Source organism: Bacillus rossius, unplaced genomic scaffold, assembly GCF_032445375.1.
Source record: "Bacillus rossius redtenbacheri isolate Brsri unplaced genomic scaffold, Brsri_v3 Brsri_v3_scf783, whole genome shotgun sequence".
Lineage (NCBI taxonomy): Eukaryota > Metazoa > Arthropoda > Insecta > Phasmatodea > Bacillidae > Bacillus > Bacillus rossius.
The window spans coordinates 1-23,725 of NW_026963012.1; the positions used below are offsets into that span (position 1 = coordinate 1).

The 23,725-nt window shown below is 38.9% G+C and overlaps 17 non-coding genes and 17 pseudogenes across 17 annotated transcripts; all 34 read right to left on the reverse strand.

Moving 5' to 3' along the window:
- Positions 1 to 153: 153 nt before the first annotated feature.
- Positions 154 to 346, reverse strand: LOC134545526 (U2 spliceosomal RNA). Its single transcript, XR_010078613.1, has one exon. It is a non-coding gene; the product is annotated as a U2 spliceosomal RNA (small nuclear RNA).
- Positions 347 to 756: 410 nt separating this feature from the next.
- LOC134545541 (U2 spliceosomal RNA) lies at positions 757 to 921 on the reverse strand (annotated as a pseudogene).
- A 656-nt stretch (positions 922 to 1,577) lies between these two features.
- Positions 1,578 to 1,770, reverse strand: LOC134545538 (U2 spliceosomal RNA). Its single transcript, XR_010078624.1, has one exon. It is a non-coding gene; the product is annotated as a U2 spliceosomal RNA (small nuclear RNA).
- Positions 1,771 to 2,180: 410 nt separating this feature from the next.
- On the reverse strand, positions 2,181 to 2,345 carry LOC134545542 (U2 spliceosomal RNA; annotated as a pseudogene).
- Positions 2,346 to 3,001: 656 nt separating this feature from the next.
- Positions 3,002 to 3,194, reverse strand: LOC134545549 (U2 spliceosomal RNA). Its single transcript, XR_010078627.1, has one exon. It is a non-coding gene; the product is annotated as a U2 spliceosomal RNA (small nuclear RNA).
- A 410-nt stretch (positions 3,195 to 3,604) lies between these two features.
- On the reverse strand, positions 3,605 to 3,769 carry LOC134545543 (U2 spliceosomal RNA; annotated as a pseudogene).
- A 656-nt stretch (positions 3,770 to 4,425) lies between these two features.
- LOC134545559 (U2 spliceosomal RNA) lies at positions 4,426 to 4,618 on the reverse strand. Its single transcript, XR_010078628.1, has one exon. It is a non-coding gene; the product is annotated as a U2 spliceosomal RNA (small nuclear RNA).
- Positions 4,619 to 5,028: 410 nt separating this feature from the next.
- Positions 5,029 to 5,193, reverse strand: LOC134545544 (U2 spliceosomal RNA; annotated as a pseudogene).
- Positions 5,194 to 5,849: 656 nt separating this feature from the next.
- On the reverse strand, positions 5,850 to 6,042 carry LOC134545560 (U2 spliceosomal RNA). Its single transcript, XR_010078629.1, has one exon. It is a non-coding gene; the product is annotated as a U2 spliceosomal RNA (small nuclear RNA).
- A 410-nt stretch (positions 6,043 to 6,452) lies between these two features.
- On the reverse strand, positions 6,453 to 6,617 carry LOC134545545 (U2 spliceosomal RNA; annotated as a pseudogene).
- Positions 6,618 to 7,273: 656 nt separating this feature from the next.
- On the reverse strand, positions 7,274 to 7,466 carry LOC134545527 (U2 spliceosomal RNA). Its single transcript, XR_010078614.1, has one exon. It is a non-coding gene; the product is annotated as a U2 spliceosomal RNA (small nuclear RNA).
- A 410-nt stretch (positions 7,467 to 7,876) lies between these two features.
- LOC134545546 (U2 spliceosomal RNA) lies at positions 7,877 to 8,041 on the reverse strand (annotated as a pseudogene).
- A 656-nt stretch (positions 8,042 to 8,697) lies between these two features.
- On the reverse strand, positions 8,698 to 8,890 carry LOC134545528 (U2 spliceosomal RNA). Its single transcript, XR_010078615.1, has one exon. It is a non-coding gene; the product is annotated as a U2 spliceosomal RNA (small nuclear RNA).
- A 410-nt stretch (positions 8,891 to 9,300) lies between these two features.
- Positions 9,301 to 9,465, reverse strand: LOC134545547 (U2 spliceosomal RNA; annotated as a pseudogene).
- A 656-nt stretch (positions 9,466 to 10,121) lies between these two features.
- LOC134545529 (U2 spliceosomal RNA) lies at positions 10,122 to 10,314 on the reverse strand. Its single transcript, XR_010078616.1, has one exon. It is a non-coding gene; the product is annotated as a U2 spliceosomal RNA (small nuclear RNA).
- A 410-nt stretch (positions 10,315 to 10,724) lies between these two features.
- Positions 10,725 to 10,891, reverse strand: LOC134545558 (U2 spliceosomal RNA; annotated as a pseudogene).
- A 656-nt stretch (positions 10,892 to 11,547) lies between these two features.
- Positions 11,548 to 11,740, reverse strand: LOC134545530 (U2 spliceosomal RNA). Its single transcript, XR_010078617.1, has one exon. It is a non-coding gene; the product is annotated as a U2 spliceosomal RNA (small nuclear RNA).
- A 410-nt stretch (positions 11,741 to 12,150) lies between these two features.
- LOC134545548 (U2 spliceosomal RNA) lies at positions 12,151 to 12,315 on the reverse strand (annotated as a pseudogene).
- A 656-nt stretch (positions 12,316 to 12,971) lies between these two features.
- LOC134545531 (U2 spliceosomal RNA) lies at positions 12,972 to 13,164 on the reverse strand. Its single transcript, XR_010078618.1, has one exon. It is a non-coding gene; the product is annotated as a U2 spliceosomal RNA (small nuclear RNA).
- Positions 13,165 to 13,574: 410 nt separating this feature from the next.
- LOC134545550 (U2 spliceosomal RNA) lies at positions 13,575 to 13,739 on the reverse strand (annotated as a pseudogene).
- Positions 13,740 to 14,395: 656 nt separating this feature from the next.
- LOC134545532 (U2 spliceosomal RNA) lies at positions 14,396 to 14,588 on the reverse strand. Its single transcript, XR_010078619.1, has one exon. It is a non-coding gene; the product is annotated as a U2 spliceosomal RNA (small nuclear RNA).
- Positions 14,589 to 14,998: 410 nt separating this feature from the next.
- Positions 14,999 to 15,163, reverse strand: LOC134545551 (U2 spliceosomal RNA; annotated as a pseudogene).
- Positions 15,164 to 15,819: 656 nt separating this feature from the next.
- On the reverse strand, positions 15,820 to 16,012 carry LOC134545534 (U2 spliceosomal RNA). Its single transcript, XR_010078620.1, has one exon. It is a non-coding gene; the product is annotated as a U2 spliceosomal RNA (small nuclear RNA).
- Positions 16,013 to 16,422: 410 nt separating this feature from the next.
- On the reverse strand, positions 16,423 to 16,587 carry LOC134545552 (U2 spliceosomal RNA; annotated as a pseudogene).
- A 656-nt stretch (positions 16,588 to 17,243) lies between these two features.
- Positions 17,244 to 17,436, reverse strand: LOC134545535 (U2 spliceosomal RNA). Its single transcript, XR_010078621.1, has one exon. It is a non-coding gene; the product is annotated as a U2 spliceosomal RNA (small nuclear RNA).
- A 410-nt stretch (positions 17,437 to 17,846) lies between these two features.
- On the reverse strand, positions 17,847 to 18,011 carry LOC134545553 (U2 spliceosomal RNA; annotated as a pseudogene).
- Positions 18,012 to 18,667: 656 nt separating this feature from the next.
- Positions 18,668 to 18,860, reverse strand: LOC134545536 (U2 spliceosomal RNA). Its single transcript, XR_010078622.1, has one exon. It is a non-coding gene; the product is annotated as a U2 spliceosomal RNA (small nuclear RNA).
- A 410-nt stretch (positions 18,861 to 19,270) lies between these two features.
- Positions 19,271 to 19,435, reverse strand: LOC134545554 (U2 spliceosomal RNA; annotated as a pseudogene).
- Positions 19,436 to 20,091: 656 nt separating this feature from the next.
- On the reverse strand, positions 20,092 to 20,284 carry LOC134545537 (U2 spliceosomal RNA). Its single transcript, XR_010078623.1, has one exon. It is a non-coding gene; the product is annotated as a U2 spliceosomal RNA (small nuclear RNA).
- Positions 20,285 to 20,694: 410 nt separating this feature from the next.
- Positions 20,695 to 20,859, reverse strand: LOC134545555 (U2 spliceosomal RNA; annotated as a pseudogene).
- Positions 20,860 to 21,515: 656 nt separating this feature from the next.
- Positions 21,516 to 21,708, reverse strand: LOC134545539 (U2 spliceosomal RNA). The gene has a single exon (XR_010078625.1). It is a non-coding gene; the product is annotated as a U2 spliceosomal RNA (small nuclear RNA).
- Positions 21,709 to 22,120: 412 nt separating this feature from the next.
- LOC134545556 (U2 spliceosomal RNA) lies at positions 22,121 to 22,285 on the reverse strand (annotated as a pseudogene).
- A 656-nt stretch (positions 22,286 to 22,941) lies between these two features.
- LOC134545540 (U2 spliceosomal RNA) lies at positions 22,942 to 23,134 on the reverse strand. The gene has a single exon (XR_010078626.1). It is a non-coding gene; the product is annotated as a U2 spliceosomal RNA (small nuclear RNA).
- Positions 23,135 to 23,544: 410 nt separating this feature from the next.
- Positions 23,545 to 23,709, reverse strand: LOC134545557 (U2 spliceosomal RNA; annotated as a pseudogene).
- Positions 23,710 to 23,725: the final 16 nt, after the last annotated feature.

Here is a 23,725-nt window from a genome sequence, read left to right on the forward strand (position 1 = left end):
CTCTTCATTTGTTGAATGTACACACGACTTTTCTGTATTGTCTCTGCACTTGGGCACATTACATTACAACAATCAATTTTTCACTATCATCCATTCTTACAAGTTGGTAACAATGTTTATTACATTTAAAACAAACTTAAAGTTTATTACATTTTGTGGTGGGCCGATCCCGGTGGTACTGCAATACCGGGCCAACCCGCGGCGGAGGTGGGGCAAGCCCCTAGCACTCCGCCCTGTTCCAAAAATCAGTTTAATATTCTGGTCCTGCGATGCAGGACGTATCAGATATTAAGCTGATAAGAACAGATACTACACTTTGATCTTAGCCAAAAGGCCGAGAAGCGATAACAATCCTAATGAACCAGGAGCTATATGGGCTCCCTATTACTAAATCAAATGCTATAACAAGGTCTACTGACTTCCATAAACGACTGTACACTTTCGACGAGCCGTCATACTCTACACCACACATGCACAAGCATGGTCTGTACATTGATAATATCTTCAATACAGTGACACGAGGTATTACAATCCAAATGAATCACTATTCACCAGCAATAAACAAAAAACTTGGTATATCCATAACAACGCTCTTACAATTACCGTACTTTCCACTTGCTGCAGCACAAGCTGGTCCCTTAGATTAACTGCAGTTTCAATAAGGCAAGAATGATTCTCATGGGAGAGTTGACTTTATACATTACATTTTAATTGTCAATATAATTTTATCTAAACAGATATTTAACGTTGCCTAAGCAATGTGCCCCCATGCTGGCATGCACTAGGCAGTGGCCAGCAGGGTCAATCGCACTCCCCGGACCAGGTCCGGGGGCAATCCGTCACAAAAAATGCTGCCAAGACAAAGTGTAGAAGAATCGCAGATACTACACTTCGATCTTAGCCAAAAGGCCGAGAAGCGATACTACACTCTGATCTTAGCCGAAAGGCCGAGAAACATCCCTTAAAATACACATCAAAATTAATATTGCACATTGTAAAACTCCATTAACCAAACACATGTAGTTCAACAGATAAAAAAAAGTCAATACAATTCATACAAATATTAACATGAGTAATGAATAACAATAATAGTAATAAAAGGTTTCACAACAAGCCTTAACCACACACTTACATAAACTCACGCATCGACATGACAAAATACATTTTCAATACATCATCATTATTATCATTTAACACTGCCTAATTGTTAATTATATTGAATTTTTTCTCACACAGCTAAATTTATTAAACATTCACAACAAGCACTACATTGTATGATAAAATAAAATAATTAATTCCTATTATTCTGCACACAAAATTGCTAAGTTCCTACATGTTCTCGCATTCCAAGTTCGTCCCTTGGGCATCCTTGTAGTTCCTGTTCGGCCGCCCCTGGCAGCACCTACTGGATCAGCTTTCTCTTCCTCTTCATTTGTTGAATGTACACACGACTTTTCTGTATTGTCTCTGCACTTGGGCACATTACATTACAACAATCAATTTTTCACTATCATCCATTCTTACAAGTTGGTAACAATGTTTATTACATTTAAAACAAACTTAAAGTTTATTACATTTTGTGGTGGGCCGATCCCGGTGGTACTGCAATACCGGGCCAACCCGCGGCGGAGGTGGGGCAAGCCCCTAGCACTCCGCCCTGTTCCAAAAATCAGTTTAATATTCTGGTCCTGCGATGCAGGACGTATCAGATATTAAGCTGATAAGAACAGATACTACACTTTGATCTTAGCCAAAAGGCCGAGAAGCGATAACAATCCTAATGAACCAGGAGCTATATGGGCTCCCTATTACTAAATCAAATGCTATAACAAGGTCTACTGACTTCCATAAACGACTGTACACTTTCGACGAGCCGTCATACTCTACACCACACATGCACAAGCATGGTCTGTACATTGATAATATCTTCAATACAGTGACACGAGGTATTACAATCCAAATGAATCACTATTCACCAGCAATAAACAAAAAACTTGGTATATCCATAACAACGCTCTTACAATTACCGTACTTTCCACTTGCTGCAGCACAAGCTGGTCCCTTAGATTAACTGCAGTTTCAATAAGGCAAGAATGATTCTCATGGGAGAGTTGACTTTATACATTACATTTTAATTGTCAATATAATTTTATCTAAACAGATATTTAACGTTGCCTAAGCAATGTGCCCCCATGCTGGCATGCACTAGGCAGTGGCCAGCAGGGTCAATCGCACTCCCCGGACCAGGTCCGGGGGCAATCCGTCACAAAAAATGCTGCCAAGACAAAGTGTAGAAGAATCGCAGATACTACACTTCGATCTTAGCCAAAAGGCCGAGAAGCGATACTACACTCTGATCTTAGCCGAAAGGCCGAGAAACATCCCTTAAAATACACATCAAAATTAATATTGCACATTGTAAAACTCCATTAACCAAACACATGTAGTTCAACAGATAAAAAAAAGTCAATACAATTCATACAAATATTAACATGAGTAATGAATAACAATAATAGTAATAAAAGGTTTCACAACAAGCCTTAACCACACACTTACATAAACTCACGCATCGACATGACAAAATACATTTTCAATACATCATCATTATTATCATTTAACACTGCCTAATTGTTAATTATATTGAATTTTTTCTCACACAGCTAAATTTATTAAACATTCACAACAAGCACTACATTGTATGATAAAATAAAATAATTAATTCCTATTATTCTGCACACAAAATTGCTAAGTTCCTACATGTTCTCGCATTCCAAGTTCGTCCCTTGGGCATCCTTGTAGTTCCTGTTCGGCCGCCCCTGGCAGCACCTACTGGATCAGCTTTCTCTTCCTCTTCATTTGTTGAATGTACACACGACTTTTCTGTATTGTCTCTGCACTTGGGCACATTACATTACAACAATCAATTTTTCACTATCATCCATTCTTACAAGTTGGTAACAATGTTTATTACATTTAAAACAAACTTAAAGTTTATTACATTTTGTGGTGGGCCGATCCCGGTGGTACTGCAATACCGGGCCAACCCGCGGCGGAGGTGGGGCAAGCCCCTAGCACTCCGCCCTGTTCCAAAAATCAGTTTAATATTCTGGTCCTGCGATGCAGGACGTATCAGATATTAAGCTGATAAGAACAGATACTACACTTTGATCTTAGCCAAAAGGCCGAGAAGCGATAACAATCCTAATGAACCAGGAGCTATATGGGCTCCCTATTACTAAATCAAATGCTATAACAAGGTCTACTGACTTCCATAAACGACTGTACACTTTCGACGAGCCGTCATACTCTACACCACACATGCACAAGCATGGTCTGTACATTGATAATATCTTCAATACAGTGACACGAGGTATTACAATCCAAATGAATCACTATTCACCAGCAATAAACAAAAAACTTGGTATATCCATAACAACGCTCTTACAATTACCGTACTTTCCACTTGCTGCAGCACAAGCTGGTCCCTTAGATTAACTGCAGTTTCAATAAGGCAAGAATGATTCTCATGGGAGAGTTGACTTTATACATTACATTTTAATTGTCAATATAATTTTATCTAAACAGATATTTAACGTTGCCTAAGCAATGTGCCCCCATGCTGGCATGCACTAGGCAGTGGCCAGCAGGGTCAATCGCACTCCCCGGACCAGGTCCGGGGGCAATCCGTCACAAAAAATGCTGCCAAGACAAAGTGTAGAAGAATCGCAGATACTACACTTCGATCTTAGCCAAAAGGCCGAGAAGCGATACTACACTCTGATCTTAGCCGAAAGGCCGAGAAACATCCCTTAAAATACACATCAAAATTAATATTGCACATTGTAAAACTCCATTAACCAAACACATGTAGTTCAACAGATAAAAAAAAGTCAATACAATTCATACAAATATTAACATGAGTAATGAATAACAATAATAGTAATAAAAGGTTTCACAACAAGCCTTAACCACACACTTACATAAACTCACGCATCGACATGACAAAATACATTTTCAATACATCATCATTATTATCATTTAACACTGCCTAATTGTTAATTATATTGAATTTTTTCTCACACAGCTAAATTTATTAAACATTCACAACAAGCACTACATTGTATGATAAAATAAAATAATTAATTCCTATTATTCTGCACACAAAATTGCTAAGTTCCTACATGTTCTCGCATTCCAAGTTCGTCCCTTGGGCATCCTTGTAGTTCCTGTTCGGCCGCCCCTGGCAGCACCTACTGGATCAGCTTTCTCTTCCTCTTCATTTGTTGAATGTACACACGACTTTTCTGTATTGTCTCTGCACTTGGGCACATTACATTACAACAATCAATTTTTCACTATCATCCATTCTTACAAGTTGGTAACAATGTTTATTACATTTAAAACAAACTTAAAGTTTATTACATTTTGTGGTGGGCCGATCCCGGTGGTACTGCAATACCGGGCCAACCCGCGGCGGAGGTGGGGCAAGCCCCTAGCACTCCGCCCTGTTCCAAAAATCAGTTTAATATTCTGGTCCTGCGATGCAGGACGTATCAGATATTAAGCTGATAAGAACAGATACTACACTTTGATCTTAGCCAAAAGGCCGAGAAGCGATAACAATCCTAATGAACCAGGAGCTATATGGGCTCCCTATTACTAAATCAAATGCTATAACAAGGTCTACTGACTTCCATAAACGACTGTACACTTTCGACGAGCCGTCATACTCTACACCACACATGCACAAGCATGGTCTGTACATTGATAATATCTTCAATACAGTGACACGAGGTATTACAATCCAAATGAATCACTATTCACCAGCAATAAACAAAAAACTTGGTATATCCATAACAACGCTCTTACAATTACCGTACTTTCCACTTGCTGCAGCACAAGCTGGTCCCTTAGATTAACTGCAGTTTCAATAAGGCAAGAATGATTCTCATGGGAGAGTTGACTTTATACATTACATTTTAATTGTCAATATAATTTTATCTAAACAGATATTTAACGTTGCCTAAGCAATGTGCCCCCATGCTGGCATGCACTAGGCAGTGGCCAGCAGGGTCAATCGCACTCCCCGGACCAGGTCCGGGGGCAATCCGTCACAAAAAATGCTGCCAAGACAAAGTGTAGAAGAATCGCAGATACTACACTTCGATCTTAGCCAAAAGGCCGAGAAGCGATACTACACTCTGATCTTAGCCGAAAGGCCGAGAAACATCCCTTAAAATACACATCAAAATTAATATTGCACATTGTAAAACTCCATTAACCAAACACATGTAGTTCAACAGATAAAAAAAAGTCAATACAATTCATACAAATATTAACATGAGTAATGAATAACAATAATAGTAATAAAAGGTTTCACAACAAGCCTTAACCACACACTTACATAAACTCACGCATCGACATGACAAAATACATTTTCAATACATCATCATTATTATCATTTAACACTGCCTAATTGTTAATTATATTGAATTTTTTCTCACACAGCTAAATTTATTAAACATTCACAACAAGCACTACATTGTATGATAAAATAAAATAATTAATTCCTATTATTCTGCACACAAAATTGCTAAGTTCCTACATGTTCTCGCATTCCAAGTTCGTCCCTTGGGCATCCTTGTAGTTCCTGTTCGGCCGCCCCTGGCAGCACCTACTGGATCAGCTTTCTCTTCCTCTTCATTTGTTGAATGTACACACGACTTTTCTGTATTGTCTCTGCACTTGGGCACATTACATTACAACAATCAATTTTTCACTATCATCCATTCTTACAAGTTGGTAACAATGTTTATTACATTTAAAACAAACTTAAAGTTTATTACATTTTGTGGTGGGCCGATCCCGGTGGTACTGCAATACCGGGCCAACCCGCGGCGGAGGTGGGGCAAGCCCCTAGCACTCCGCCCTGTTCCAAAAATCAGTTTAATATTCTGGTCCTGCGATGCAGGACGTATCAGATATTAAGCTGATAAGAACAGATACTACACTTTGATCTTAGCCAAAAGGCCGAGAAGCGATAACAATCCTAATGAACCAGGAGCTATATGGGCTCCCTATTACTAAATCAAATGCTATAACAAGGTCTACTGACTTCCATAAACGACTGTACACTTTCGACGAGCCGTCATACTCTACACCACACATGCACAAGCATGGTCTGTACATTGATAATATCTTCAATACAGTGACACGAGGTATTACAATCCAAATGAATCACTATTCACCAGCAATAAACAAAAAACTTGGTATATCCATAACAACGCTCTTACAATTACCGTACTTTCCACTTGCTGCAGCACAAGCTGGTCCCTTAGATTAACTGCAGTTTCAATAAGGCAAGAATGATTCTCATGGGAGAGTTGACTTTATACATTACATTTTAATTGTCAATATAATTTTATCTAAACAGATATTTAACGTTGCCTAAGCAATGTGCCCCCATGCTGGCATGCACTAGGCAGTGGCCAGCAGGGTCAATCGCACTCCCCGGACCAGGTCCGGGGGCAATCCGTCACAAAAAATGCTGCCAAGACAAAGTGTAGAAGAATCGCAGATACTACACTTCGATCTTAGCCAAAAGGCCGAGAAGCGATACTACACTCTGATCTTAGCCGAAAGGCCGAGAAACATCCCTTAAAATACACATCAAAATTAATATTGCACATTGTAAAACTCCATTAACCAAACACATGTAGTTCAACAGATAAAAAAAAGTCAATACAATTCATACAAATATTAACATGAGTAATGAATAACAATAATAGTAATAAAAGGTTTCACAACAAGCCTTAACCACACACTTACATAAACTCACGCATCGACATGACAAAATACATTTTCAATACATCATCATTATTATCATTTAACACTGCCTAATTGTTAATTATATTGAATTTTTTCTCACACAGCTAAATTTATTAAACATTCACAACAAGCACTACATTGTATGATAAAATAAAATAATTAATTCCTATTATTCTGCACACAAAATTGCTAAGTTCCTACATGTTCTCGCATTCCAAGTTCGTCCCTTGGGCATCCTTGTAGTTCCTGTTCGGCCGCCCCTGGCAGCACCTACTGGATCAGCTTTCTCTTCCTCTTCATTTGTTGAATGTACACACGACTTTTCTGTATTGTCTCTGCACTTGGGCACATTACATTACAACAATCAATTTTTCACTATCATCCATTCTTACAAGTTGGTAACAATGTTTATTACATTTAAAACAAACTTAAAGTTTATTACATTTTGTGGTGGGCCGATCCCGGTGGTACTGCAATACCGGGCCAACCCGCGGCGGAGGTGGGGCAAGCCCCTAGCACTCCGCCCTGTTCCAAAAATCAGTTTAATATTCTGGTCCTGCGATGCAGGACGTATCAGATATTAAGCTGATAAGAACAGATACTACACTTTGATCTTAGCCAAAAGGCCGAGAAGCGATAACAATCCTAATGAACCAGGAGCTATATGGGCTCCCTATTACTAAATCAAATGCTATAACAAGGTCTACTGACTTCCATAAACGACTGTACACTTTCGACGAGCCGTCATACTCTACACCACACATGCACAAGCATGGTCTGTACATTGATAATATCTTCAATACAGTGACACGAGGTATTACAATCCAAATGAATCACTATTCACCAGCAATAAACAAAAAACTTGGTATATCCATAACAACGCTCTTACAATTACCGTACTTTCCACTTGCTGCAGCACAAGCTGGTCCCTTAGATTAACTGCAGTTTCAATAAGGCAAGAATGATTCTCATGGGAGAGTTGACTTTATACATTACATTTTAATTGTCAATATAATTTTATCTAAACAGATATTTAACGTTGCCTAAGCAATGTGCCCCCATGCTGGCATGCACTAGGCAGTGGCCAGCAGGGTCAATCGCACTCCCCGGACCAGGTCCGGGGGCAATCCGTCACAAAAAATGCTGCCAAGACAAAGTGTAGAAGAATCGCAGATACTACACTTCGATCTTAGCCAAAAGGCCGAGAAGCGATACTACACTCTGATCTTAGCCGAAAGGCCGAGAAACATCCCTTAAAATACACATCAAAATTAATATTGCACATTGTAAAACTCCATTAACCAAACACATGTAGTTCAACAGATAAAAAAAAGTCAATACAATTCATACAAATATTAACATGAGTAATGAATAACAATAATAGTAATAAAAGGTTTCACAACAAGCCTTAACCACACACTTACATAAACTCACGCATCGACATGACAAAATACATTTTCAATACATCATCATTATTATCATTTAACACTGCCTAATTGTTAATTATATTGAATTTTTTCTCACACAGCTAAATTTATTAAACATTCACAACAAGCACTACATTGTATGATAAAATAAAATAATTAATTCCTATTATTCTGCACACAAAATTGCTAAGTTCCTACATGTTCTCGCATTCCAAGTTCGTCCCTTGGGCATCCTTGTAGTTCCTGTTCGGCCGCCCCTGGCAGCACCTACTGGATCAGCTTTCTCTTCCTCTTCATTTGTTGAATGTACACACGACTTTTCTGTATTGTCTCTGCACTTGGGCACATTACATTACAACAATCAATTTTTCACTATCATCCATTCTTACAAGTTGGTAACAATGTTTATTACATTTAAAACAAACTTAAAGTTTATTACATTTTGTGGTGGGCCGATCCCGGTGGTACTGCAATACCGGGCCAACCCGCGGCGGAGGTGGGGCAAGCCCCTAGCACTCCGCCCTGTTCCAAAAATCAGTTTAATATTCTGGTCCTGCGATGCAGGACGTATCAGATATTAAGCTGATAAGAACAGATACTACACTTTGATCTTAGCCAAAAGGCCGAGAAGCGATAACAATCCTAATGAACCAGGAGCTATATGGGCTCCCTATTACTAAATCAAATGCTATAACAAGGTCTACTGACTTCCATAAACGACTGTACACTTTCGACGAGCCGTCATACTCTACACCACACATGCACAAGCATGGTCTGTACATTGATAATATCTTCAATACAGTGACACGAGGTATTACAATCCAAATGAATCACTATTCACCAGCAATAAACAAAAAACTTGGTATATCCATAACAACGCTCTTACAATTACCGTACTTTCCACTTGCTGCAGCACAAGCTGGTCCCTTAGATTAACTGCAGTTTCAATAAGGCAAGAATGATTCTCATGGGAGAGTTGACTTTATACATTACATTTTAATTGTCAATATAATTTTATCTAAACAGATATTTAACGTTGCCTAAGCAATGTGCCCCCATGCTGGCATGCACTAGGCAGTGGCCAGCAGGGTCAATCGCACTCCCCGGACCAGGTCCGGGGGCAATCCGTCACAAAAAATGCTGCCAAGACAAAGTGTAGAAGAATCGCAGATACTACACTTCGATCTTAGCCAAAAGGCCGAGAAGCGATACTACACTCTGATCTTAGCCGAAAGGCCGAGAAACATCCCTTAAAATACACATCAAAATTAATATTGCACATTGTAAAACTCCATTAACCAAACACATGTAGTTCAACAGATAAAAAAAAGTCAATACAATTCATACAAATATTAACATGAGTAATGAATAACAATAATAGTAATAAAAGGTTTCACAACAAGCCTTAACCACACACTTACATAAACTCACGCATCGACATGACAAAATACATTTTCAATACATCATCATTATTATCATTTAACACTGCCTAATTGTTAATTATATTGAATTTTTTCTCACACAGCTAAATTTATTAAACATTCACAACAAGCACTACATTGTATGATAAAATAAAATAATTAATTCCTATTATTCTGCACACAAAATTGCTAAGTTCCTACATGTTCTCGCATTCCAAGTTCGTCCCTTGGGCATCCTTGTAGTTCCTGTTCGGCCGCCCCTGGCAGCACCTACTGGATCAGCTTTCTCTTCCTCTTCATTTGTTGAATGTACACACGACTTTTCTGTATTGTCTCTGCACTTGGGCACATTACATTACAACAATCAATTTTTCACTATCATCCATTCTTACAAGTTGGTAACAATGTTTATTACATTTAAAACAAACTTAAAGTTTATTACATTTTGTGGTGGGCCGATCCCGGTGGTACTGCAATACCGGGCCAACCCGCGGCGGAGGTGGGGCAAGCCCCTAGCACTCCGCCCTGTTCCAAAAATCAGTTTAATATTCTGGTCCTGCGATGCAGGACGTATCAGATATTAAGCTGATAAGAACAGATACTACACTTTGATCTTAGCCAAAAGGCCGAGAAGCGATAACAATCCTAATGAACCAGGAGCTATATGGGCTCCCTATTACTAAATCAAATGCTATAACAAGGTCTACTGACTTCCATAAACGACTGTACACTTTCGACGAGCCGTCATACTCTACACCACACATGCACAAGCATGGTCTGTACATTGATAATATCTTCAATACAGTGACACGAGGTATTACAATCCAAATGAATCACTATTCACCAGCAATAAACAAAAAACTTGGTATATCCATAACAACGCTCTTACAATTACCGTACTTTCCACTTGCTGCAGCACAAGCTGGTCCCTTAGATTAACTGCAGTTTCAATAAGGCAAGAATGATTCTCATGGGAGAGTTGACTTTATACATTACATTTTAATTGTCAATATAATTTTATCTAAACAGATATTTAACGTTGCCTAAGCAATGTGCCCCCATGCTGGCATGCACTAGGCAGTGGCCAGCAGGGTCAATCGCACTCCCCGGACCAGGTCCGGGGGCAATCCGTCACAAAAAATGCTGCCAAGACAAAGTGTAGAAGAATCGCAGATACTACACTTCGATCTTAGCCAAAAGGCCGAGAAGAGCGATACTACACTCTGATCTTAGCCGAAAGGCCGAGAAACATCCCTTAAAATACACATCAAAATTAATATTGCACATTGTAAAACTCCATTAACCAAACACATGTAGTTCAACAGATAAAAAAAAGTCAATACAATTCATACAAATATTAACATGAGTAATGAATAACAATAATAGTAATAAAAGGTTTCACAACAAGCCTTAACCACACACTTACATAAACTCACGCATCGACATGACAAAATACATTTTCAATACATCATCATTATTATCATTTAACACTGCCTAATTGTTAATTATATTGAATTTTTTCTCACACAGCTAAATTTATTAAACATTCACAACAAGCACTACATTGTATGATAAAATAAAATAATTAATTCCTATTATTCTGCACACAAAATTGCTAAGTTCCTACATGTTCTCGCATTCCAAGTTCGTCCCTTGGGCATCCTTGTAGTTCCTGTTCGGCCGCCCCTGGCAGCACCTACTGGATCAGCTTTCTCTTCCTCTTCATTTGTTGAATGTACACACGACTTTTCTGTATTGTCTCTGCACTTGGGCACATTACATTACAACAATCAATTTTTCACTATCATCCATTCTTACAAGTTGGTAACAATGTTTATTACATTTAAAACAAACTTAAAGTTTATTACATTTTGTGGTGGGCCGATCCCGGTGGTACTGCAATACCGGGCCAACCCGCGGCGGAGGTGGGGCAAGCCCCTAGCACTCCGCCCTGTTCCAAAAATCAGTTTAATATTCTGGTCCTGCGATGCAGGACGTATCAGATATTAAGCTGATAAGAACAGATACTACACTTTGATCTTAGCCAAAAGGCCGAGAAGCGATAACAATCCTAATGAACCAGGAGCTATATGGGCTCCCTATTACTAAATCAAATGCTATAACAAGGTCTACTGACTTCCATAAACGACTGTACACTTTCGACGAGCCGTCATACTCTACACCACACATGCACAAGCATGGTCTGTACATTGATAATATCTTCAATACAGTGACACGAGGTATTACAATCCAAATGAATCACTATTCACCAGCAATAAACAAAAAACTTGGTATATCCATAACAACGCTCTTACAATTACCGTACTTTCCACTTGCTGCAGCACAAGCTGGTCCCTTAGATTAACTGCAGTTTCAATAAGGCAAGAATGATTCTCATGGGAGAGTTGACTTTATACATTACATTTTAATTGTCAATATAATTTTATCTAAACAGATATTTAACGTTGCCTAAGCAATGTGCCCCCATGCTGGCATGCACTAGGCAGTGGCCAGCAGGGTCAATCGCACTCCCCGGACCAGGTCCGGGGGCAATCCGTCACAAAAAATGCTGCCAAGACAAAGTGTAGAAGAATCGCAGATACTACACTTCGATCTTAGCCAAAAGGCCGAGAAGCGATACTACACTCTGATCTTAGCCGAAAGGCCGAGAAACATCCCTTAAAATACACATCAAAATTAATATTGCACATTGTAAAACTCCATTAACCAAACACATGTAGTTCAACAGATAAAAAAAAGTCAATACAATTCATACAAATATTAACATGAGTAATGAATAACAATAATAGTAATAAAAGGTTTCACAACAAGCCTTAACCACACACTTACATAAACTCACGCATCGACATGACAAAATACATTTTCAATACATCATCATTATTATCATTTAACACTGCCTAATTGTTAATTATATTGAATTTTTTCTCACACAGCTAAATTTATTAAACATTCACAACAAGCACTACATTGTATGATAAAATAAAATAATTAATTCCTATTATTCTGCACACAAAATTGCTAAGTTCCTACATGTTCTCGCATTCCAAGTTCGTCCCTTGGGCATCCTTGTAGTTCCTGTTCGGCCGCCCCTGGCAGCACCTACTGGATCAGCTTTCTCTTCCTCTTCATTTGTTGAATGTACACACGACTTTTCTGTATTGTCTCTGCACTTGGGCACATTACATTACAACAATCAATTTTTCACTATCATCCATTCTTACAAGTTGGTAACAATGTTTATTACATTTAAAACAAACTTAAAGTTTATTACATTTTGTGGTGGGCCGATCCCGGTGGTACTGCAATACCGGGCCAACCCGCGGCGGAGGTGGGGCAAGCCCCTAGCACTCCGCCCTGTTCCAAAAATCAGTTTAATATTCTGGTCCTGCGATGCAGGACGTATCAGATATTAAGCTGATAAGAACAGATACTACACTTTGATCTTAGCCAAAAGGCCGAGAAGCGATAACAATCCTAATGAACCAGGAGCTATATGGGCTCCCTATTACTAAATCAAATGCTATAACAAGGTCTACTGACTTCCATAAACGACTGTACACTTTCGACGAGCCGTCATACTCTACACCACACATGCACAAGCATGGTCTGTACATTGATAATATCTTCAATACAGTGACACGAGGTATTACAATCCAAATGAATCACTATTCACCAGCAATAAACAAAAAACTTGGTATATCCATAACAACGCTCTTACAATTACCGTACTTTCCACTTGCTGCAGCACAAGCTGGTCCCTTAGATTAACTGCAGTTTCAATAAGGCAAGAATGATTCTCATGGGAGAGTTGACTTTATACATTACATTTTAATTGTCAATATAATTTTATCTAAACAGATATTTAACGTTGCCTAAGCAATGTGCCCCCATGCTGGCATGCACTAGGCAGTGGCCAGCAGGGTCAATCGCACTCCCCGGACCAGGTCCGGGGGCAATCCGTCACAAAAAATGCTGCCAAGACAAAGTGTAGAAGAATCGCAGATACTACACTTCGATCTTAGCCAAAAGGCCGAGAAGCGATACTACACTCTGATCTTAGCCGAAAGGCCGAGAAACATCCCTTAAAATACACATCAAAATTAATATTGCACATTGTAAAACTCCATTAACCAAACACATGTAGTTCAACAGATAAAAAAAAGTCAATACAATTCATACAAATATTAACATGAGTAATGAATAACAATAATAGTAATAAAAGGTTTCACAACAAGCCTTAACCACACACTTACATAAACTCACGCATCGACATGACAAAATACATTTTCAATACATCATCATTATTATCATTTAACACTGCCTAATTGTTAATTATATTGAATTTTTTCTCACACAGCTAAATTTATTAAACATTCACAACAAGCACTACATTGTATGATAAAATAAAATAATTAATTCCTATTATTCTGCACACAAAATTGCTAAGTTCCTACATGTTCTCGCATTCCAAGTTCGTCCCTTGGGCATCCTTGTAGTTCCTGTTCGGCCGCCCCTGGCAGCACCTACTGGATCAGCTTTCTCTTCCTCTTCATTTGTTGAATGTACACACGACTTTTCTGTATTGTCTCTGCACTTGGGCACATTACATTACAACAATCAATTTTTCACTATCATCCATTCTTACAAGTTGGTAACAATGTTTATTACATTTAAAACAAACTTAAAGTTTATTACATTTTGTGGTGGGCCGATCCCGGTGGTACTGCAATACCGGGCCAACCCGCGGCGGAGGTGGGGCAAGCCCCTAGCACTCCGCCCTGTTCCAAAAATCAGTTTAATATTCTGGTCCTGCGATGCAGGACGTATCAGATATTAAGCTGATAAGAACAGATACTACACTTTGATCTTAGCCAAAAGGCCGAGAAGCGATAACAATCCTAATGAACCAGGAGCTATATGGGCTCCCTATTACTAAATCAAATGCTATAACAAGGTCTACTGACTTCCATAAACGACTGTACACTTTCGACGAGCCGTCATACTCTACACCACACATGCACAAGCATGGTCTGTACATTGATAATATCTTCAATACAGTGACACGAGGTATTACAATCCAAATGAATCACTATTCACCAGCAATAAACAAAAAACTTGGTATATCCATAACAACGCTCTTACAATTACCGTACTTTCCACTTGCTGCAGCACAAGCTGGTCCCTTAGATTAACTGCAGTTTCAATAAGGCAAGAATGATTCTCATGGGAGAGTTGACTTTATACATTACATTTTAATTGTCAATATAATTTTATCTAAACAGATATTTAACGTTGCCTAAGCAATGTGCCCCCATGCTGGCATGCACTAGGCAGTGGCCAGCAGGGTCAATCGCACTCCCCGGACCAGGTCCGGGGGCAATCCGTCACAAAAAATGCTGCCAAGACAAAGTGTAGAAGAATCGCAGATACTACACTTCGATCTTAGCCAAAAGGCCGAGAAGCGATACTACACTCTGATCTTAGCCGAAAGGCCGAGAAACATCCCTTAAAATACACATCAAAATTAATATTGCACATTGTAAAACTCCATTAACCAAACACATGTAGTTCAACAGATAAAAAAAAGTCAATACAATTCATACAAATATTAACATGAGTAATGAATAACAATAATAGTAATAAAAGGTTTCACAACAAGCCTTAACCACACACTTACATAAACTCACGCATCGACATGACAAAATACATTTTCAATACATCATCATTATTATCATTTAACACTGCCTAATTGTTAATTATATTGAATTTTTTCTCACACAGCTAAATTTATTAAACATTCACAACAAGCACTACATTGTATGATAAAATAAAATAATTAATTCCTATTATTCTGCACACAAAATTGCTAAGTTCCTACATGTTCTCGCATTCCAAGTTCGTCCCTTGGGCATCCTTGTAGTTCCTGTTCGGCCGCCCCTGGCAGCACCTACTGGATCAGCTTTCTCTTCCTCTTCATTTGTTGAATGTACACACGACTTTTCTGTATTGTCTCTGCACTTGGGCACATTACATTACAACAATCAATTTTTCACTATCATCCATTCTTACAAGTTGGTAACAATGTTTATTACATTTAAAACAAACTTAAAGTTTATTACATTTTGTGGTGGGCCGATCCCGGTGGTACTGCAATACCGGGCCAACCCGCGGCGGAGGTGGGGCAAGCCCCTAGCACTCCGCCCTGTTCCAAAAATCAGTTTAATATTCTGGTCCTGCGATGCAGGACGTATCAGATATTAAGCTGATAAGAACAGATACTACACTTTGATCTTAGCCAAAAGGCCGAGAAGCGATAACAATCCTAATGAACCAGGAGCTATATGGGCTCCCTATTACTAAATCAAATGCTATAACAAGGTCTACTGACTTCCATAAACGACTGTACACTTTCGACGAGCCGTCATACTCTACACCACACATGCACAAGCATGGTCTGTACATTGATAATATCTTCAATACAGTGACACGAGGTATTACAATCCAAATGAATCACTATTCACCAGCAATAAACAAAAAACTTGGTATATCCATAACAACGCTCTTACAATTACCGTACTTTCCACTTGCTGCAGCACAAGCTGGTCCCTTAGATTAACTGCAGTTTCAATAAGGCAAGAATGATTCTCATGGGAGAGTTGACTTTATACATTACATTTTAATTGTCAATATAATTTTATCTAAACAGATATTTAACGTTGCCTAAGCAATGTGCCCCCATGCTGGCATGCACTAGGCAGTGGCCAGCAGGGTCAATCGCACTCCCCGGACCAGGTCCGGGGGCAATCCGTCACAAAAAATGCTGCCAAGACAAAGTGTAGAAGAATCGCAGATACTACACTTCGATCTTAGCCAAAAGGCCGAGAAGCGATACTACACTCTGATCTTAGCCGAAAGGCCGAGAAACATCCCTTAAAATACACATCAAAATTAATATTGCACATTGTAAAACTCCATTAACCAAACACATGTAGTTCAACAGATAAAAAAAAGTCAATACAATTCATACAAATATTAACATGAGTAATGAATAACAATAATAGTAATAAAAGGTTTCACAACAAGCCTTAACCACACACTTACATAAACTCACGCATCGACATGACAAAATACATTTTCAATACATCATCATTATTATCATTTAACACTGCCTAATTGTTAATTATATTGAATTTTTTCTCACACAGCTAAATTTATTAAACATTCACAACAAGCACTACATTGTATGATAAAATAAAATAATTAATTCCTATTATTCTGCACACAAAATTGCTAAGTTCCTACATGTTCTCGCATTCCAAGTTCGTCCCTTGGGCATCCTTGTAGTTCCTGTTCGGCCGCCCCTGGCAGCACCTACTGGATCAGCTTTCTCTTCCTCTTCATTTGTTGAATGTACACACGACTTTTCTGTATTGTCTCTGCACTTGGGCACATTACATTACAACAATCAATTTTTCACTATCATCCATTCTTACAAGTTGGTAACAATGTTTATTACATTTAAAACAAACTTAAAGTTTATTACATTTTGTGGTGGGCCGATCCCGGTGGTACTGCAATACCGGGCCAACCCGCGGCGGAGGTGGGGCAAGCCCCTAGCACTCCGCCCTGTTCCAAAAATCAGTTTAATATTCTGGTCCTGCGATGCAGGACGTATCAGATATTAAGCTGATAAGAACAGATACTACACTTTGATCTTAGCCAAAAGGCCGAGAAGCGATAACAATCCTAATGAACCAGGAGCTATATGGGCTCCCTATTACTAAATCAAATGCTATAACAAGGTCTACTGACTTCCATAAACGACTGTACACTTTCGACGAGCCGTCATACTCTACACCACACATGCACAAGCATGGTCTGTACATTGATAATATCTTCAATACAGTGACACGAGGTATTACAATCCAAATGAATCACTATTCACCAGCAATAAACAAAAAACTTGGTATATCCATAACAACGCTCTTACAATTACCGTACTTTCCACTTGCTGCAGCACAAGCTGGTCCCTTAGATTAACTGCAGTTTCAATAAGGCAAGAATGATTCTCATGGGAGAGTTGACTTTATACATTACATTTTAATTGTCAATATAATTTTATCTAAACAGATATTTAACGTTGCCTAAGCAATGTGCCCCCATGCTGGCATGCACTAGGCAGTGGCCAGCAGGGTCAATCGCACTCCCCGGACCAGGTCCGGGGGCAATCCGTCACAAAAAATGCTGCCAAGACAAAGTGTAGAAGAATCGCAGATACTACACTTCGATCTTAGCCAAAAGGCCGAGAAGCGATACTACACTCTGATCTTAGCCGAAAGGCCGAGAAACATCCCTTAAAATACACATCAAAATTAATATTGCACATTGTAAAACTCCATTAACCAAACACATGTAGTTCAACAGATAAAAAAAAGTCAATACAATTCATACAAATATTAACATGAGTAATGAATAACAATAATAGTAATAAAAGGTTTCACAACAAGCCTTAACCACACACTTACATAAACTCACGCATCGACATGACAAAATACATTTTCAATACATCATCATTATTATCATTTAACACTGCCTAATTGTTAATTATATTGAATTTTTTCTCACACAGCTAAATTTATTAAACATTCACAACAAGCACTACATTGTATGATAAAATAAAATAATTAATTCCTATTATTCTGCACACAAAATTGCTAAGTTCCTACATGTTCTCGCATTCCAAGTTCGTCCCTTGGGCATCCTTGTAGTTCCTGTTCGGCCGCCCCTGGCAGCACCTACTGGATCAGCTTTCTCTTCCTCTTCATTTGTTGAATGTACACACGACTTTTCTGTATTGTCTCTGCACTTGGGCACATTACATTACAACAATCAATTTTTCACTATCATCCATTCTTACAAGTTGGTAACAATGTTTATTACATTTAAAACAAACTTAAAGTTTATTACATTTTGTGGTGGGCCGATCCCGGTGGTACTGCAATACCGGGCCAACCCGCGGCGGAGGTGGGGCAAGCCCCTAGCACTCCGCCCTGTTCCAAAAATCAGTTTAATATTCTGGTCCTGCGATGCAGGACGTATCAGATATTAAGCTGATAAGAACAGATACTACACTTTGATCTTAGCCAAAAGGCCGAGAAGCGATAACAATCCTAATGAACCAGGAGCTATATGGGCTCCCTATTACTAAATCAAATGCTATAACAAGGTCTACTGACTTCCATAAACGACTGTACACTTTCGACGAGCCGTCATACTCTACACCACACATGCACAAGCATGGTCTGTACATTGATAATATCTTCAATACAGTGACACGAGGTATTACAATCCAAATGAATCACTATTCACCAGCAATAAACAAAAAACTTGGTATATCCATAACAACGCTCTTACAATTACCGTACTTTCCACTTGCTGCAGCACAAGCTGGTCCCTTAGATTAACTGCAGTTTCAATAAGGCAAGAATGATTCTCATGGGAGAGTTGACTTTATACATTACATTTTAATTGTCAATATAATTTTATCTAAACAGATATTTAACGTTGCCTAAGCAATGTGCCCCCATGCTGGCATGCACTAGGCAGTGGCCAGCAGGGTCAATCGCACTCCCCGGACCAGGTCCGGGGGCAATCCGTCACAAAAAATGCTGCCAAGACAAAGTGTAGAAGAATCGCAGATACTACACTTCGATCTTAGCCAAAAGGCCGAGAAGCGATACTACACTCTGATCTTAGCCGAAAGGCCGAGAAACATCCCTTAAAATACACATCAAAATTAATATTGCACATTGTAAAACTCCATTAACCAAACACATGTAGTTCAACAGATAAAAAAAAGTCAATACAATTCATACAAATATTAACATGAGTAATGAATAACAATAATAGTAATAAAAGGTTTCACAACAAGCCTTAACCACACACTTACATAAACTCACGCATCGACATGACAAAATACATTTTCAATACATCATCATTATTATCATTTAACACTGCCTAATTGTTAATTATATTGAATTTTTTCTCACACAGCTAAATTTATTAAACATTCACAACAAGCACTACATTGTATGATAAAATAAAATAATTAATTCCTATTATTCTGCACACAAAATTGCTAAGTTCCTACATGTTCTCGCATTCCAAGTTCGTCCCTTGGGCATCCTTGTAGTTCCTGTTCGGCCGCCCCTGGCAGCACCTACTGGATCAGCTTTCTCTTCCTCTTCATTTGTTGAATGTACACACGACTTTTCTGTATTGTCTCTGCACTTGGGCACATTACATTACAACAATCAATTTTTCACTATCATCCATTCTTACAAGTTGGTAACAATGTTTATTACATTTAAAACAAACTTAAAGTTTATTACATTTTGTGGTGGGCCGATCCCGGTGGTACTGCAATACCGGGCCAACCCGCGGCGGAGGTGGGGCAAGCCCCTAGCACTCCGCCCTGTTCCAAAAATCAGTTTAATATTCTGGTCCTGCGATGCAGGACGTATCAGATATTAAGCTGATAAGAACAGATACTACACTTTGATCTTAGCCAAAAGGCCGAGAAGCGATAACAATCCTAATGAACCAGGAGCTATATGGGCTCCCTATTACTAAATCAAATGCTATAACAAGGTCTACTGACTTCCATAAACGACTGTACACTTTCGACGAGCCGTCATACTCTACACCACACATGCACAAGCATGGTCTGTACATTGATAATATCTTCAATACAGTGACACGAGGTATTACAATCCAAATGAATCACTATTCACCAGCAATAAACAAAAAACTTGGTATATCCATAACAACGCTCTTACAATTACCGTACTTTCCACTTGCTGCAGCACAAGCTGGTCCCTTAGATTAACTGCAGTTTCAATAAGGCAAGAATGATTCTCATGGGAGAGTTGACTTTATACATTACATTTTAATTGTCAATATAATTTTATCTAAACAGATATTTAACGTTGCCTAAGCAATGTGCCCCCATGCTGGCATGCACTAGGCAGTGGCCAGCAGGGTCAATCGCACTCCCCGGACCAGGTCCGGGGGCAATCCGTCACAAAAAATGCTGCCAAGACAAAGTGTAGAAGAATCGCAGATACTACACTTCGATCTTAGCCAAAAGGCCGAGAAGCGATACTACACTCTGATCTTAGCCGAAAGGCCGAGAAACATCCCTTAAAATACACATCAAAATTAATATTGCACATTGTAAAACTCCATTAACCAAACACATGTAGTTCAACAGATAAAAAAAAGTCAATACAATTCATACAAATATTAACATGAGTAATGAATAACAATAATAGTAATAAAAGGTTTCACAACAAGCCTTAACCACACACTTACATAAACTCACGCATCGACATGACAAAATACATTTTCAATACATCATCATTATTATCATTTAACACTGCCTAATTGTTAATTATATTGAATTTTTTCTCACACAGCTAAATTTATTAAACATTCACAACAAGCACTACATTGTATGATAAAATAAAATAATTAATTCCTATTATTCTGCACACAAAATTGCTAAGTTCCTACATGTTCTCGCATTCCAAGTTCGTCCCTTGGGCATCCTTGTAGTTCCTGTTCGGCCGCCCCTGGCAGCACCTACTGGATCAGCTTTCTCTTCCTCTTCATTTGTTGAATGTACACACGACTTTTCTGTATTGTCTCTGCACTTGGGCACATTACATTACAACAATCAATTTTTCACTATCATCCATTCTTACAAGTTGGTAACAATGTTTATTACATTTAAAACAAACTTAAAGTTTATTACATTTTGTGGTGGGCCGATCCCGGTGGTACTGCAATACCGGGCCAACCCGCGGCGGAGGTGGGGCAAGCCCCTAGCACTCCGCCCTGTTCCAAAAATCAGTTTAATATTCTGGTCCTGCGATGCAGGACGTATCAGATATTAAGCTGATAAGAACAGATACTACACTTTGATCTTAGCCAAAAGGCCGAGAAGCGATAACAATCCTAATGAACCAGGAGCTATATGGGCTCCCTATTACTAAATCAAATGCTATAACAAGGTCTACTGACTTCCATAAACGACTGTACACTTTCGACGAGCCGTCATACTCTACACCACACATGCACAAGCATGGTCTGTACATTGATAATATCTTCAATACAGTGACACGAGGTATTACAATCCAAATGAATCACTATTCACCAGCAATAAACAAAAAACTTGGTATATCCATAACAACGCTCTTACAATTACCGTACTTTCCCACTTGCTGCAGCACAAGCTGGTCCCTTAGATTAACTGCAGTTTCAATAAGGCAAGAATGATTCTCATGGGAGAGTTGACTTTATACATTACATTTTAATTGTCAATATAATTTTATCTAAACAGATATTTAAACGTTGCCTAAGCAATGTGCCCCCATGCTGGCATGCACTAGGCAGTGGCCAGCAGGGTCAATCGCACTCCCCGGACCAGGTCCGGGGGCAATCCGTCACAAAAAATGCTGCCAAGACAAAGTGTAGAAGAATCGCAGATACTACACTTCGATCTTAGCCAAAAGGCCGAGAAGCGATACTACACTCTGATCTTAGCCGAAAGGCCGAGAAACATCCCTTAAAATACACATCAAAATTAATATTGCACATTGTAAAACTCCATTAACCAAACACATGTAGTTCAACAGATAAAAAAAAGTCAATACAATTCATACAAATATTAACATGAGTAATGAATAACAATAATAGTAATAAAAGGTTTCACAACAAGCCTTAACCACACACTTACATAAACTCACGCATCGACATGACAAAATACATTTTCAATACATCATCATTATTATCATTTAACACTGCCTAATTGTTAATTATATTGAATTTTTTCTCACACAGCTAAATTTATTAAACATTCACAACAAGCACTACATTGTATGATAAAATAAAATAATTAATTCCTATTATTCTGCACACAAAATTGCTAAGTTCCTACATGTTCTCGCATTCCAAGTTCGTCCCTTGGGCATCCTTGTAGTTCCTGTTCGGCCGCCCCTGGCAGCACCTACTGGATCAGCTTTCTCTTCCTCTTCATTTGTTGAATGTACACACGACTTTTCTGTATTGTCTCTGCACTTGGGCACATTACATTACAACAATCAATTTTTCACTATCATCCATTCTTACAAGTTGGTAACAATGTTTATTACATTTAAAACAAACTTAAAGTTTATTACATTTTGTGGTGGGCCGATCCCGGTGGTACTGCAATACCGGGCCAACCCGCGGCGGAGGTGGGGCAAGCCCCTAGCACTCCGCCCTGTTCCAAAAATCAGTTTAATATTCTGGTCCTGCGATGCAGGACGTATCAGATATTAAGCTGATAAGAACAGATACTACACTTTGATCTTAGCCAAAAGGCCGAGAAGCGATAACAATCCTAATGAACCAGGAGCTATATGGGCTCCCTATTACTAAATCAAATGCTATAACAAGGTCTACTGACTTCCATAAACGACTGTACACTTTCGACGAGCCGTCATACTCTACACCACACATGCACAAGCATGGTCTGTACATTGATAATATCTTCAATACAGTGACACGAGGTATTACAATCCAAATGAATCACTATTCACCAGCAATAAACAAAAAACTTGGTATATCCATAACAACGCTCTTACAATTACCGTACTTTCCACTTGCTGCAGCACAAGCTGGTCCCTTAGATTAACTGCAGTTTCAATAAGGCAAGAATGATTCTCATGGGAGAGTTGACTTTATACATTACATTTTAATTGTCAATATAATTTTATCTAAACAGATATTTAACGTTGCCTAAGCAATGTGCCCCCATGCTGGCATGCACTAGGCAGTGGCCAGCAGGGTCAATCGCACTCCCCGGACCAGGTCCGGGGGCAATCCGTCACAAAAAATGCTGCCAAGACAAAGTGTAGAAGAATCGCAGATACTACACTTCGATCTTAGCCAAAAGGCCGAGAAGCGATACTACACTCTGATCTT